Source organism: Rattus norvegicus, chromosome 11 (genome assembly GCF_021556685.1).
Source record: "Rattus norvegicus strain SHRSP/BbbUtx chromosome 11, alternate assembly SHRSP_T2T, whole genome shotgun sequence".
Classification (NCBI taxonomy): Eukaryota; Metazoa; Chordata; class Mammalia; order Rodentia; family Muridae; genus Rattus; species Rattus norvegicus.
Window position 1 is genome coordinate 70,608,765 of NC_141544.1, and position 15,362 is coordinate 70,624,126.

The following is a 15,362-nucleotide window of genomic DNA, read 5'->3' on the forward strand; positions in this document are numbered from 1 at the left end:
TTTAGACACTCAACGTAAATGAACGGAATGTCATCTTTGGAGGCTTCCTGTCTCATAATGTCATTTCCGGGCTTCCTTAAACTTTTATTTTTAAAATTAATTAATTAATTAATTTTACCCTATAGGTTTTGCATAATGTTATATCGTCCAGATTTGTGTTTTTATGGGATTCTTGAGTGTGCGAACAAATGTCTCTATGTCAATATTTGTCTCTTGTGCCTTTTTTTTTTTTTGGAATCCCCTCCTTCTGTTTGTTTTGTTCTATTCTGATTTGCTTTTATCTGATTTATCTTATCTTATTTTATTATTATTGCTTAGCGGCCTGTTTGTTTTCTAAGGTGAGACAGTAAGGGTAGTCCTGATGGTAGGGAAGTGGGGAAGAATTGGGAGGTAGCAATGGGTAACTGGGTAACTGCCGCCTGTCTAGCCAGCTATTTTATGCTGTTATTATTGTTACAAGGAAATGTTCTTATATGCTGTTCTTACTATTACTAGGAAACTTTCTCATGCCCAAGTTGATTCCATATTTTGTTATGTTCTGTGCTTTGGTGTTCCTGGAAACCAATCACAATAGAGGTCAGTTAGAAGTGCTTTGTATAGCTAACCACAACAAACTTGGACCTGAACCAATTGCTTGAAAGCACTTTTTGCACCTGTGTATGAACTTGTATGGTCTTTTTCTTTATAAGATGTCCCTGGGGTGGACCCTAAACTAAAAGAGACATTTACACCAATATAAGAAGCCATTTAGAGTAAGACTTCCATTTTGAGTAGGAATTGACATTCTACTTGGCAGAAAGAGACATGAATTGTAAGTTAAGACATGAATGCTAGGCAAGGAAAGTTCCCCACCACAGTTGAATACCCTGTCCAACGGAAACAGGATAAGTATTCAACAAAGATGTGTTCCTAAGGAAGTCCCCTATCCCTAAACGGTGATTGGTAGAGTAACTTGGCATAGTTGTCTGTGAATTTCAAACTTAAAAGTTCTGGAGGATTCTGGCTTAGGGACACAGCCAGCTCCTGAGTCTGGTCTGTGGTCCTGAGGTGAACGCTCAATAAACTATCCCAATTTGACTGAGATGGATGTTCATGTGGTTTATGGGGCAACTCCTGGATGCCAACAGGAGTAGAGGAGGGGAACCATTAATTAGAATATATTATATAAAATATTTTTCAATAACAGAAAAAAACAATAAAAAATGTAAAAACTTTCAGTCTCATAGTTGTGCAGGCTATGTGTGGTTAGAGGTGTAAGCAACATAGGTTCCTTTTGAGGCCTGTGAAGGAGAACTTGCCCTATACCTCTTCCTTGTGACTTGCTGTCCACTTTTCTCATTCCTTCTTGGACATGTCACTGATACCTACCTTCATTTTCATATCACATTTACCTGTGTATGTGTGTGTGTGTGTGTGTGTGTGTGTGTATGTGTGTGTGTGTGTGTGTTTACAAACACCACCTGCCCTTGCTTTGTCTATGTGATAAAAATATCCTCGCAAAAGCAACTTTAGAGTAGAAAAAAGGCTTATTTAGAATTCTAAATGAGAGTTCATTACCAAAGGGAAATCAAGGCAGAGACTTGAAGCAGCTAGTCACATCCACACTAAAGGGCAGAGAGAAATGAACAAATGCTCAATAATGCTCACCCATAGCCTAGGGATTGGTGCTGCCCACAGAGGGCTGGGTTTTCTGCATCAATTGATGTAATCAAGACAATCCTCCCTGAGATGTGTCTAGAGGCTAACCTGACTTAGACAGTTTTTCATTGAGACTTTTTTTCCAGGTTCTTCTAGACAGTCAAGTTGACAGTTAAAACTATCACATTACCCATTCTCATTTTGTTTTTTGGTTTTTGTTTGTTTGTTTTGTTTTGTTTTTTGTTTTTTGAGGCAGGGTCACTCTAGATACTCCACTGGCTTCTAACCGCAACTCTTCAGGGTAAGTCTCCCAGGCATGTGACACTCCAATCAGTTTTCATTTATTGTTATGACACCAGGTAGGTTAAATACTACAGATATTTCAAGGTATGTGTGTATGTGTTTTACTTAAAACAGGAAAGAAACCAGGTATGGTGTTTATGGTGTTAGTGGTATAGGCCTGTGCTTTTGGTTTATGGCAGGCTAAAACAATAGAATTGCAAGTTCAAGGCCAGTCAGGGAAGAACCTGGAGCTGGGGGATGTTTTAAGGTAAAGGATAAAGTGCAGACCGATGTTCCAACACTCCAGAATGTTTACATTGTAGACAATGCTGTTAATGTCTCAGTTGTTGTTGCTCTTTCTCCTTCCTTAACAGTAGGACCTGTACCTTTTCTGGAAGGCAGTGTTCCTTACTCAAAAAAATACTTGAATTCTGAGGTTCCTTTGCATATGACTAGTTCTGGGAAGTGAGAAGTCAGCTGTCTCTAGGTGGGCACTCCTTCCTTTAGACAGGCTCAGAAGCCCATCATTGAGAGAAATTGTTTTATCTCATAGCACTTCTCCTGAGCCTCTTTCCTAATAACAGGAGTTCCAGAAAGCACACAACAGATGAGTCCTATCTTTGACAGTATTGAGAGAAAGTTTATTATATCCTCGAAAGTAGATCAGCTTTTCTTCTGAATACAGGTCCCTTGATCCCCCCTCCCTCCATTATTACCAGTGAATATTAAAATACTAATTGATTCAAGAATACAAAATTATTTCATATTGGAAAATATACACAACCAAATAAAAAAGGAAATCAATTTATATTCAGGAAAGGGCATTTTTGATAAATAGTCACACATTATCACAATCGTTCAAATAAATTTTCAGATATGTTTTAAGAATAGAAAGCTGCTATTTTTTAAAAATATTTATTTATTTATTTGTTATGTATACATCATACAGCTTTCTGCCTGCATGTAATGCACCTGCAGGCCAGAAGAGGGCACCAGATCTCATTACAGATGGTTGTGAGCCACCATGTGGTTGCTGAGAATTGAACTCAGGACCTCTGGAAGAGCAGACAGTGCTCTTAACCACTGAGCCATCTCTCCAGCCCCCAGAAAGCTGCTATTTGACAAACAAAACATACACATATTATATATTTGTTTTTAACTTTTTTTGTTTTTAACTTTTTATTATTTGTGAATTCTACATCATTGATCTCCTTGTTCCTTCGTATCCACTCTCTGCCTTGTAACATCTCCCAGCCTGAAAATTCCCCCCAAAATAACAAACCAAAAAACCCTATTTCATTGTGGAAGCTGCAGTGTGTGTCTCGGTGTGCCTTACAGTGTATCTTTTGTTTACACTTCTTTGCCTGCAAATGTTCATTGCAGTGAGTCATGGTCTGCTTCGGGGCCTCTGGCTTCTACTATGCTATCAATACTAGAACCTCTTGGATAGCCTGTTGTTGCTCTGTGTCTTGAAGATCCTACAGCTTTGGATCTATAGGACCAGCCCCTTCATTTGCTCCAACAGTTCATGGATGGAATAGGTGTTGGGTGGGCCCACTCAAAGCCCTGGATCTGGGCTTGGATGGTAGCTGAGTTGGTCTGCCCACCAACTGCCCCATACCCACACCAGCAGGGCAAACTCTCCAATACTGCTCTAGATAGCTCATCCAATGCTGCAGCCATCAAGGGGCAGGCCCAGGTCTCCCATTCTCATGTCCTGTGGGCAGGCTCACCTGTGCTTTCACTACTAGGGTCAACTTTATTGTGCTGCTCAAGTGAAGTGTAAGGCCTGCTTTCCTGGGTGCCTCAGCAGGTGAGGAATAGGGCCATCTCTCCTAGCCACTATAGGTGGGAGAAGGGCCTCTCTCACATGGCCACACCATTGTCTGGCAGATGAATGGCTGGGTCATGCTCTTGGGATTGGCTCACCCATGTTCCTGTCACCGGGGCCAGCTCTGCTCTCCTGGGTGCTATAGCCTGCCACAGTGAGTGAGGGGCTGGGCCAGGTCTGCATAGCCCTTGGACATCAAGATAATCCCAGGTGGAAGCCAGACCAGGGGCATCTCATGATCTTTGGCGGTAATAGGAGTCCTGGACATTGACACAGACCCCTGCTGACATATGGCCATGGACCCAGACATGGTCCTTGGTAGAAGCATAGGCTAGGTTAGGACTCCTCCATGGCCTCAGGTGGTGGGCAGGCTACTTACATTGGGCTGTTCCTCCCTGCCCATGAGTCTCCACTTCTCCCTGTCTTCATAATGCTCACACCGTCTGCTTCCCTTTCATCCCATCTCCTCATCACGTACTTCCATACCGTAGTGACTCCTGCTGCAGACTGGCCTCCTGCTTTCTGGGTGTCTTCTGCCTGCCTACACTGTACCATATATAATATTTGAATAAAAGAGAAAAAATGAAGGGAAGAACTGGCCCTGGTGATATTTGGGGGGATGCTAAGGGTACTGATGTTGAGATCAGAGTACATGTAGTGATTTTTAATTTGTAAGAAAAATATGAAGCTCATAAGTTGCCGAGAGGATGTATATACTAAAAATCTCAGAACGTTCATGATGAATTTTTTTCTTTTTGAGTTTATTATATAATCACAACCCTTCTCCCTTCCCTGTTCTGCCTTCAAACCCTCTCATAATGATGATTTTTTATTAAACTACATCGATATTTCATGTTATCATCTATTGAGCATCCTAGACAATGCAATAAGATGAGAAAAAAGAATAGAAGTCACAAAAATTAGAATTTGCAAAACAAATCTTATTTCAGTTAACATATTTGATTAAACAGTAAAGCTAATAGAATCTAGCAACCACAGTCATACTTCATTAGAGACCTTCCATGTTGCTAGATAGATACAAGATCAATGTAAAAACCAATTTTCTCTTTACATTCAAGAAGTAGGTAATTGGAAAAGATGATGATAAAACAATGGGAAAAAATTATAAAGAGTTTAGGAAAAAAATGATACCCATTAGGCTAGCAAATTTAATTCTGATGTTCCTCAACTCACTATGAGGCTTATATTCCAATAAACCCATGTTAAGATGAAAATACTGTAGGCTAAAAATGTGTTCTAAATGCCATTCATCATGCTTAGCGATCCAGTACCCTGTAGAATACTGGTTGCTTACCTTTGCAGTAGCATGGATTCCAAGTGCATGGCTTACTGCTGCTACTAGCACCCCCAGAGAGTGTTGTGCTGCATATTGAATGGTTCTAACCCAGGAAAATATCAAAGTATAACGTTTAGTTTCTACTAAATCCATATTGATTATGCACCATTGGGAAGCTGGAGAATCCTAATTTAGTAGTATTGTAAGTTGGAGACCAGTTGTCTGTAGTTACTGACTCTAATGTACATGAGAAGGAGCTTCCATAAACTAGGGGTGGGAAAGTAAATGCATACAACTGTTTTAGAAAACAACTTGTTAACATTTACTACAGAGGAAGATGTGCGAATGTCACAATTTCTCTTGGACGTTTAGTTTCTAGAGGAAATTTAGCGATAGGCTCAAGGATGCATGTACAAAGGCACTCACTGCTGCTGCTTTCTAAAGCAATAAAGATTTGAGAACAAAGCAAATGATTATCAGCAGGAGAACGTTATGTTTACACAGCAATTGCAATGAATGAATGAACTAAATCAACAAGCGTCAAAGAATAGTGTTTAATGCACGTTCTGAAAGCCTACAATCCCATGCTGTATGGCTACATGCATATGTAACAAAGCAATGCATCGGAAAGTGGGAAACACCAAATGCCAGCTAGTGATTCCTTCCGGCCGTAGAAGAGGAAAATTACACGAGGAAGATCTCTTATATACGACCTTCTTGTATGTGATCTGAAATGAGCATGAGAAAATGTCGGCGTTTGATAAAGCTGCCATGAAGTCATCTTTAAAGTATTCTGAGTATTTGGTATATTTTATAATATTTGCAAGGTGAAAGAAATCATCCAGGAAGTCTAATTTTTTTGTAATCTCATAGGCCACACTCGAGCTTGCAGAAACCAGAATTTCTATCAGCTGTACATTTCAACTTTCCTTTCTTAGTTCTTTATCTCTTCCCTAGGAGTTAGGATGAGGTCATAGCTGCATAACCGGCAGAGTGGCACAATTTAAGAGTTCCTACAATGTGCTAGTTTGCTGTGATGAACACCATGACTGTGATGGTTTATATATTCTCGGCCCAGGGAGTGGCACTATTAAAGGGTGTGGCCCTGTTGGAGTAGGTGTGACTTTGTTGGAGTAGGGGTGTCACTATGGGCGTGGACTTTAAGACCCTCATCCTAGCTGCCTGGAAGCCAGTATCTGCTAGCAGCCTTCAGATGAAGATGTAGAACTCTCAGTTCGTCCTGCACCATGCCTGCCTAGATGCTGCCATGCTCCCACCTTGATGATGATGTGCTGAACCTCTGAACCTCTAAGCCAGCCCCAATTAAATATTGTCCTTTATAAGACTTGCCTTGGTCATGATGTCTGTTCACAAAAGTAAAACCCCAACTAAGGCAATGACCAAAAGCCACTTGTGAAGAAAAAAGGGGGTATTTGGCTTGTAGGTTACAGTTCATCCTTGAAGGACTTTCTAGTACAACCCAGGACCACCTCCCCAGTGTGTCCCAGAGCTGGGCCCTTCTATGTCAATCAAGAAAATGCTTCACAGAGATGCCTACAGGCCAATTTAATGGAGGTAAATCCCAGCAGAAGAGCCCTCTTCCCAAGCAACCCTAGTTTGTTTTTCAGAAAAAAAATTATCAGAGCACACTATATTTGTTTACCCCGTTTTAACGAAAGAAAATAAGACATGTGCTCTCTGGCAAAGAGTTGAGAGTGGAAAGGTGGGGTAGGATGGAATTACTGAGCAAACTTCTACTTGGTTGAAAAGATTCATTCTGTGGAGCTCTATACCTGTGAGAACGTACTGATACCTTCCTTCCCCTCAGTCCTGTTTCTGAGAGTCCTGGATGTGGATTTATTCCCATTTGACAAAGCTTTTCCCTACCTCCTTTCTGTGTGTAGGACTTCACTTACCTCAGTGCTCCCCGACTTGACCTTCTCTGGAAAATTCTAAGCAAGGCCTACCCTCATCTCCATTCTCTTGTAGCCCGATCTTCCAGGCAGCTTTGGCCTTATCGTGTTTTCAAAAGAGAAGTACTTCAGTTCAGAGTACAATAGCAGTGTCATCTCGTGAGGCTTCCACATGGGTAGAGCAGAGGACTCTTGATTTAAAAGACCTATAGCGTTCCTAGCCTACCGTCTTCTCTAAGTACAATTTCGTTCTGCCTGTTCAGTGCTCGAAAGTTCTGTCCTTGGTATTTTCAGTGAACAGGCCTATGATTAAATGTAAGGAGTGCATATTCTTTTATATCTGAGTCATTCTTTGCAATCTCTGCTGTCTCCCACATTTCTCCACCAAAAGACTTTAAAAGATGCAACAGGAATCGCTGTCCTCATTTACTCCTGCAAAGACCCGGGTATGAAGACATCCACTTCTTAGAGTTTGTCAACTGTAAAAGGAAGGCTTTAATTGAAGGCAGGAGAAGCAGAACAGTCGGCAAAGGGAAGTTGCAGGCCATCATGGTATCAGACACAGACAGTAAAAGGACCTCTTCACCGGGCTCTGCTCAAGGATCTCCATGGAAGCAGGTTGGTTCAAATGAGTTTCCCTTGTACAACAAAGATTTTCTCCATGACATGATGTGCTGGTTAGTTTTATGTCAACTTGACATAAGCTGAAGTCATCTGAGAGGAGGAACCTCCATTAAAGAAAATGCCTCCATTAAGATTGGATTGTAAGCAAGCCTGTAAGGCATTTTCTTAATTAGTGACTGATGGGGTAGGTCCTACCTGATTGTGGATGGTCCCATTCCCTGGGCTGGTGGTCCCAGGTTGTATAAGAAAGCAGGCTAATTAAGCCATAAAGAGCAAGCCACCAAGCTGTATGCCTCCATGGCCTCTGTATCAGCTCCTGCGTCCAGATTCCTGTCCTGTTTGAGTTCCTGCCCTGACTTCCTTCAGTGATGCTCTCTGATATGGAAGTGTAAGCCAAATAAACCTTCCTCCCCAACTTGCCTTTTGGTCATGGCATTTCACTGCACCAATAGAAACCCTGACTAAGACACACAGGCAGAGAGTTTTTCCATTTAAGGAGAGCAGAGCCTCGGAGAGAAACCCAGGAGTTTTTTCAGCCATCCCAGAAGGAGAGGCTGGAGACAACCAGAGGTGAAAAGGACAGAATGCAAGCGGGAGGGAGGAGGGAGTGACAGAGAAGCAAAAGTGTGAAACCGTTTGCCCCCAATTTATCTTCATGAAAATTTGCTATGTGAAAATACCTGCTTGAAAATGAGATAAATAAAGAAGTAATTATTTGCATTACAAATTAACTTTTCACTTCAAAAGAGTATTTGCCACAGGTGTGACTCTGTGATGTGAGACTTTAGAAAAGAAGGTAAGTTGGGAGAGGTGGGACATTTCAACAATAAGACTTCATCCTAGTGATGAAGGGAAAGATAGACAAAGAAAGAGGTGGTCATACAGGGAGCTCTCTGCAGAGCACAGGCTTTGACATGGACAGGAACAGAATGGAGGAGGGTAAAGTCAGCATAAGCCAAGCCTTTTGAACAGAGCTGCTTTGCTTAGGGGAAAGAAGCACACACACACACACACACACACACACACACACACACACACACTCAGGGAAAGACTCATACTTTGAGTAAGAACTGTAATGACAACAGACTGTAAGAGTTTGTTTGTTTATTTCCCTTCTGAATTCCCCAAGGTGCAAAAGATGGTTTTAACAAAATAGGGTAAGGACGATGGTATTTCTCTTAGAGAATGTATTTGTGTAGAAGGCATACACTGATATTACTTCTATTGTGAAAGGGACCGAGATCCTTAGAATCTACTCATCTAAGACAGAGCATCACCAGAACAAGGTGATGACGAAGGTTGTCAAGGGCAGACACAGAAGAGGCAGGACTTGGAATAATATGTTGGCCAGCAACACTTCTCTGTTAGTCCCTCTGCTCACAACTTAGGTAATGACACTAAAACTTATCAATTGCTTAGCATGGGTGGATTTCTCATGCGAGTGCAAGGAACTCAGCTCAGCTCCCTTAGGGAACCTAGAGAAGACGAGAACCACGTCTCCGAGGTAGTCACTGAGGGAAGGGACACAAGGACTCAGTATCTTCAGGTTTTTAAAGGAAATGACCACGGAACTGAGGAAGCACTGTCTTAATTACTCTTCGCCACTGTGATCCAATAGCCTGTAGACACAAAACAGGGAAGTTTTATTTTGTTTCATGGTTTCAGAAGGTCTCAGGTCGTCAGAGCGGGAAAGTATGGAGGAGTCCATGCTGGTGAGAGCCCGTGGCAGAGGTTTCTCCCATTATGATACCATGAAGGGAGAGTGTGCTGAAACCAGATGGTAGGGGATAATCTTCAAGGACCTGCCCCTGGTGTCCATTTCTAGCAACAGACCTGTGTCCTAAAAATTTCCCAGCCTTCTAAAGCCCACTGGCTGGTGGACGAGCATTGGCATCAGGAGTCTCATGGTCTCATGCATGATACAGCATGATACAGCATGATACAGCATGATGCAGCATGATACAGCATGATATAGCAAGATACAGCATGATGCAGCATGATACAGCATGATACAGCATGATGCAGCATGATGCAGCATGATACAGCATGATATAGCAAGATACAGCATGATACAGCATGATGCAGCATGATACAGCATGATACAGCATGCATTTACTCCAGATGCAGGGATTTCACTATCTGAACAGCCTCAGGAACACCTCAAAGCCCAAAATTGAGTCTCTTCTAAAACCCAAAGCAAACCTAAAAGAAAGGTTTATTTGTTTTATCTCATGTGGGTGCATGATGTTTGGCGTGTGTGTGTGTGTGTGTATGTGTGTGTGTGTGTGTGTGTGTGTGTGTGTGTGTGTACCACGTGTGTGCCTGGTACCCATGGAGGTCAGAAGAGGACATCAGATCCCTTGGAAATGAGGTTCTGATTGGTTGTAAACCAGCATATGAGTACTGGGAATCAAATCCAAATCCTCTGGAAGAGCAAGTGCCTTTCACTACTGAGCCCACCTCTCCAGCCCCAACAAGGCACACTTAGAACCCCGAGTCCTGGTATCATAAAAATAGAACTTATATAACTCCAGTATACAGTGGTGTACAAATGAAGCGAAAGTTCCCTTTCTATGTGCCTCTTGAGACTTTGGAGATGTGGCTGCTGTGGCAGAGAGGGGAGGGGCTATGTCTATGTTTCAGTGTTCTGACCTGCCAACGTTTAAATGGTCAGTAGCCTAACATTCACTGAGACTACCGTCAGTCTGGCCCCAGGGGACCTGGACAGGGAGTTAGCCTGAGATGATCACCAATCCAGAACTAGGATGGGAAGCAAGCTAGAGACAAGAAGAACCCCTTTTGAGAATACCTGGTGACATGTTGATGTCTGAGGGCTGTACAGAATGGCTTCACCCCTCACCTGGCTTCGTGAAAGAGATGGCCCTGAGGGCACGAAAGGAGGAGAATGTGGGGCTGTGAGCTGTGAAAGGTACCTTGATTCCTGTTCGAGACAGGTGAGACAGGTTGAATCCCCGGAGACACTAAAAGGGATGGCAAGTGCATTCCCAGACTCCTAGATCACGGCCTCACTAGCTGCAGTCCCCAACAAACCCCTGTAGAGAGGTTTGAGACACACCAGTCAGGTAAAGCAATGCCCCAAGCCCCTCCTCCACAGGCGAGGACCTGACCACTGGTCATGTAGGCTCAAGACAGATCAGTCACAGATCAGTCTTAGAAACAGGACCAAGCCCCAGAATGTGTAGATGAGGTCTTCCCAAAGTCTCGGGCCAAACCAATAGGAAGTACCTGCTGTCAGACACTGACCCATCTAAAAACTGTATTTAAGGGCCGTGTTCAGAATTAAAGGTGTGTAGGAATTATTCCATTGTCTGAGAGCTTCTGTCATAAGAGCTGTAACACCACCGCATGGGGAAGAGATCCGCTCTCTCGAAATCATCGCAGCCAGAAGCTCCCCTGCATCCCTCACCAGCTAGTCAGTCTCCTGCTGGCTCAGCCTGACCCGAGCAACCCAAAGGAGAAGGACCGGAAGTGGGAGCGGCAGAAGCAGGTTTCCCTCCCTGCCTGAGTTCTCTCTCCCCTCGCCCAAACCCACACTTCTGGCCAGGCAAGAGATCATTGTGCAGAGCCCACCAGTGCCAGAGCCCTACAGGAGAGCTTACCTACCCTGCAGTACTCAGGAGAGCAGGCTGTACACAGCAGGAGTTTCGAGTGAGCTACTCCTATGGGGTGGCATGAACAAGAGAGAGATACTCTCTTCCTCCTTTACCTCTCGCCACCTGTGGTGGGAGATCTGGCCCTGGGGTCCTGAGATCAGGAGAGTTGTGCCTGCCCTGAGGTGGGCAGACAACTCAGGTACCTCCCATGCCCAGATCCAGGGCGTTGAATTGGCCTGCCCCAACATCTACCTCATCTATGAACTGCTGGAGTGCATGAAGAGCCCGGTCCTACATGCACACAACTTCAGACTCTCTATAGCACAGGACGACAACAGGATATCCCAGAGGAGTCCCAGTGAGGTTCCAGTATTGATAGAGTGACAGAAGCAGGGGCCTCGTACCAGACCAGTGAGTCATTGCAGTAAATCTCATACCACAATGAGATTTTTTTTCTCAGTTGTGGGGAAGGTTGCAAGGGTGAAGAGTGGGCCCGAGTAGAGGGGGAAATGAGTGGGATTGGAGTTCATGATGTGAAGTTCACAAAGAACTAACAAGAAATTTTTAAAAAGTCCCATTCTACAATGGAGGGAAATTGGACTAAAGCAAGAATGAAACCTACAGTGCAGACACCAGACACTGTGTCTTCGTGTCTAGCATCCAAGGACCAGGATGTCATTAAGTTGGCTCTAATGGACATAGCAGCCCTATTTCTATGACCCTCCTACCTGTAACATACATTGCCTTTCACCTAGGCTGGCTTCTCTCAGTGTCTATAGCTTTCTTTAGCAAATGTCATGTGATATTTAGCATCTCCAAAAGTTCCCACAATTTCCTTTACGACTTAAGCTCTATACTGTATGTACCACCTTCTCAGGACACTTGCTGCAGGGTATTTGAGGCTGTGTACTACTTGGTCTCACAAACATGCTAGTCTTTATGGGCACTAATACTATCATACCAGAACTTCATTATTAAGATCTAATGTATCGGGGTTGGGGATTTAGCTCAGTGGTAGAGTGCTTGCCTAGGTTCAGTCCCTGGGTTCAGTCCCCAGCTCCGAAAAAAATCTAACGTATCCCTAATTATGTCCCTATATGTCCTATATAAGGTATGTTATTGGTTATATAAGGTAAGATTGTTGGTTAGGGATTAACATGAATTTTTTTGGGAGGCACAACTGAGTTTCTTGCACTTTGGTCATTCATTGTTAATTCAGTTTCTCCCCCCAGCCCAAGTCAGCTACTATTATATTGTTTGTCCTGTAGAATTTTCTTACATTTTATCCAGAGAGGATTGTGTAATTCACCTCCTCCCTTTCACTAGAGACAGAAGCCATTGCCTTGTGCACAGCAGGTAAGCACTCTGCCACCGAACTACAGCCCACTCTTCTGTTTCCTTTTCCTGGTTGGTTGGTCGGTTGTTTTGAGACAAGGTCTTGCTCTGCAGCCAAGGCTATGCTTGAGCTTATGGTGTAGCCCAGGCTGTTCTTAAACTTCTGATCTGTTTGTCTCATCAAGTGCTGGGATTCCAGGTCTTTCTTGCCAAATCTAGCACCTATATACTCTTGTGTCTTGTTTCTTCTACTTAGGGTAAGTTTATCATCTTGTTATCTGGTTATCTCAGTGCTATTTGCTTAAGACACTCTTTTACTTATAAGCTGTCTTTGTTAATATCTATATAGATAGATATAGATATAGATATAGATATAGATATAGATATAGATATAGATATAGATATAGATCGAAATCAACCAGGAGACTGAGGCAGAATATCATGAGTTGGAGAATAGTCTGGTCTATATAATAAGCTGCATAGTAAGACTTTATCTCAAAACAATAACCAACCAACAACACACACACACACACACACACACACACACACACACACACACACACACACATATATATGACTTTCAGTGTTTTTTTCAGTTGGCACTCTGTATGTTGGTGACTTTATTTTTTACAGTGCTTATATTGAACCCAGGACCTTGTGCCCACTAGGAGAGCATTTTATGTTCACATATTGTACATCCTCAGCCTTTGGGTTTTTGAGATAGGATCTTGTTAATCTGAGTTGTCCTCAACCTCACAATTCTCTTGCCTTGGTCTCCCAAGTGCTAGAGTCCTACTTCCAGGCGCGTAGCGCTGGTCTGGCTAGTAACTGTAGCTTACAGTGGGTTTTGAAACCAGGGGGTAAGAATTCTCTAACCCTTATCCCCATTTTTGGAAATAATTAATTTCCTTCTGTCTCTATGGATTTACCTATTCTGGATATCTTTTCTTTTTAAAATTTGTTTTGGCTAGTCTGGGTTTTTTGCATTTCTATATAAATTTACAATCTGCTCATAAGATTTTTTTTTAAAGAAGAAAAAGTCTCCTGGAATTTTGAAAGAGTTGCATAAATATATATGTATAGATATATATATCAACTTGTAGGAAATTGTTCTCTCAACATTCTGAGCCTTCCAATCTGAGGATATGATATGTTAAAGGTCCCCATTCTTTTTGATTTGTTAATTTTCACAATTAAAAGTTTTAATTGAGAGAAAACTAGTCATTTTAAAGTGAATAATTCAGTGACATTTGGTAACTTACAATATCATGCAACCACTCTCTCTATGCTGTTCCATTTTCATTGTCATAGGAAGAAGTCAGGCACCCATCAAGCAGCTAGCCCTCATTCTCCTTTCTCCCCACGTAGAGAACTACCAATCTAATCTTTATCTCTGTGAATTTATTCATTCTGAATATTTAATAAGACTAAATCGTAATAGATGTGATTTGTGTGTCTGGCTTCTTGCATTAGTGTAATGCGTTCATCCATATTGTACCATGAACCAATATTTTATTCCTTTGTATTGAAAAGATGAAAGTTACTTTGAGACCTGCTAGGGATTATAGACCCTCCTATTAAACTTCTATAGGAAGAGAAACCAACTAGGTCCCAGATGTTGCTGCTTCTCAAGTCTATTATATGACAAAAGAGGAATAAAGTAGCAGAAAGGGCAGCTTGCAGTGGATGCTGGGATACACACATTCTAGATCTCATTTGGGGATTTGTTCCTCTAGTTGTTTAGAATGAAATGCAAGCTGTCAACTGAATAGCGCTCCTGTCTAAATCATGCCCACTCTTTAGAGGTCATTGTCATCCAGTGGCCGTCTGGGATCAGGAATGGTCCTACCTACTTCATTGTTCCCTGTGGGATTCTTCTCTGTGGGATTCCATCATCCTTTCTGCACTACTCTGCTTCCCCCAACCCCTTAGATAGTGTTGATCCCTAAGTCATAGCCTATTAAACGTCTCTATTCTCTATGCAAATTTCTTTTTCAGAATTTCAATATGAGCCCTCCAAAGTCAATGCAATTTGAGTTGGGTCATTAAAAATTGAATATTCCAATCATGGGGAATAATGAATCCAGGGCACTCTGAACTGATTCAACAACATTTAAAGGATTATAACTTATTGAGGTCTCGTAGTTTAAGAGAAACTAATAAAATGGTTACATTCAGAGGAAATCAACCAGGATAGTAAGTGCAAGAGAACGATTTTTGAATTAGAGCTAGAGGAGTTGAAACTTTGAGAATTGTCTTAAATTCACATAAGAAAAGACTGGTTTTAAAAGGAGACAGATTTTGGTTGAAAGACAGCAGGATTTTTAAATATACATTTTAGAAAAAGAAAGTATCATTTTATTTTATGTATTTGGGTGTTTGCCTGTGTGTATGTCTGTGCACAACTTGCAAGCCTGTTATCTGTGGAGGCCAAAAGAGGGTGACAGATACCTAGGAACCAGAGCTGCAGATGGTTCTGAGCCTCTCCGTGGATGCTGTGCGTCAAACTCTGGTCCTCTGCACTCTAATGTTCTCATCTGCTGAGCCATCTCTCCAGACCTGGCGCGATGATTTTTTTTTAAAGGACAACGTGTCACAGGTCTTGGGAAGTAATGAGCCAGCTCCTTAATACAGATGCACGATCACAGATCAGAAGTGTTCATGACAGGATTTCTATACTAAGAACTGGGATTCAGTCCTTTTTGATTTTCGAATCTCATGACTATAGCTTGTGATAAATTCTAAGCTTTTTAAGGGTCCTAATGTTGAGACTTAAGGAGTCCACTTACCTGCACTCTAAGACTCAGTTTTAACAGTTTTTTTTCCCC

The 15,362-nt window shown here is 42.3% G+C and overlaps 1 pseudogene; it reads left to right on the forward strand.

Moving 5' to 3' along the window:
* Window positions 1-10,186: 10,186 nt before the first annotated feature.
* LOC120095768 (small nucleolar RNA SNORA17) lies at window positions 10,187-10,271 on the forward strand (annotated as a pseudogene).
* The last annotated feature ends 5,091 nt before the right edge of the window (window positions 10,272-15,362 follow it).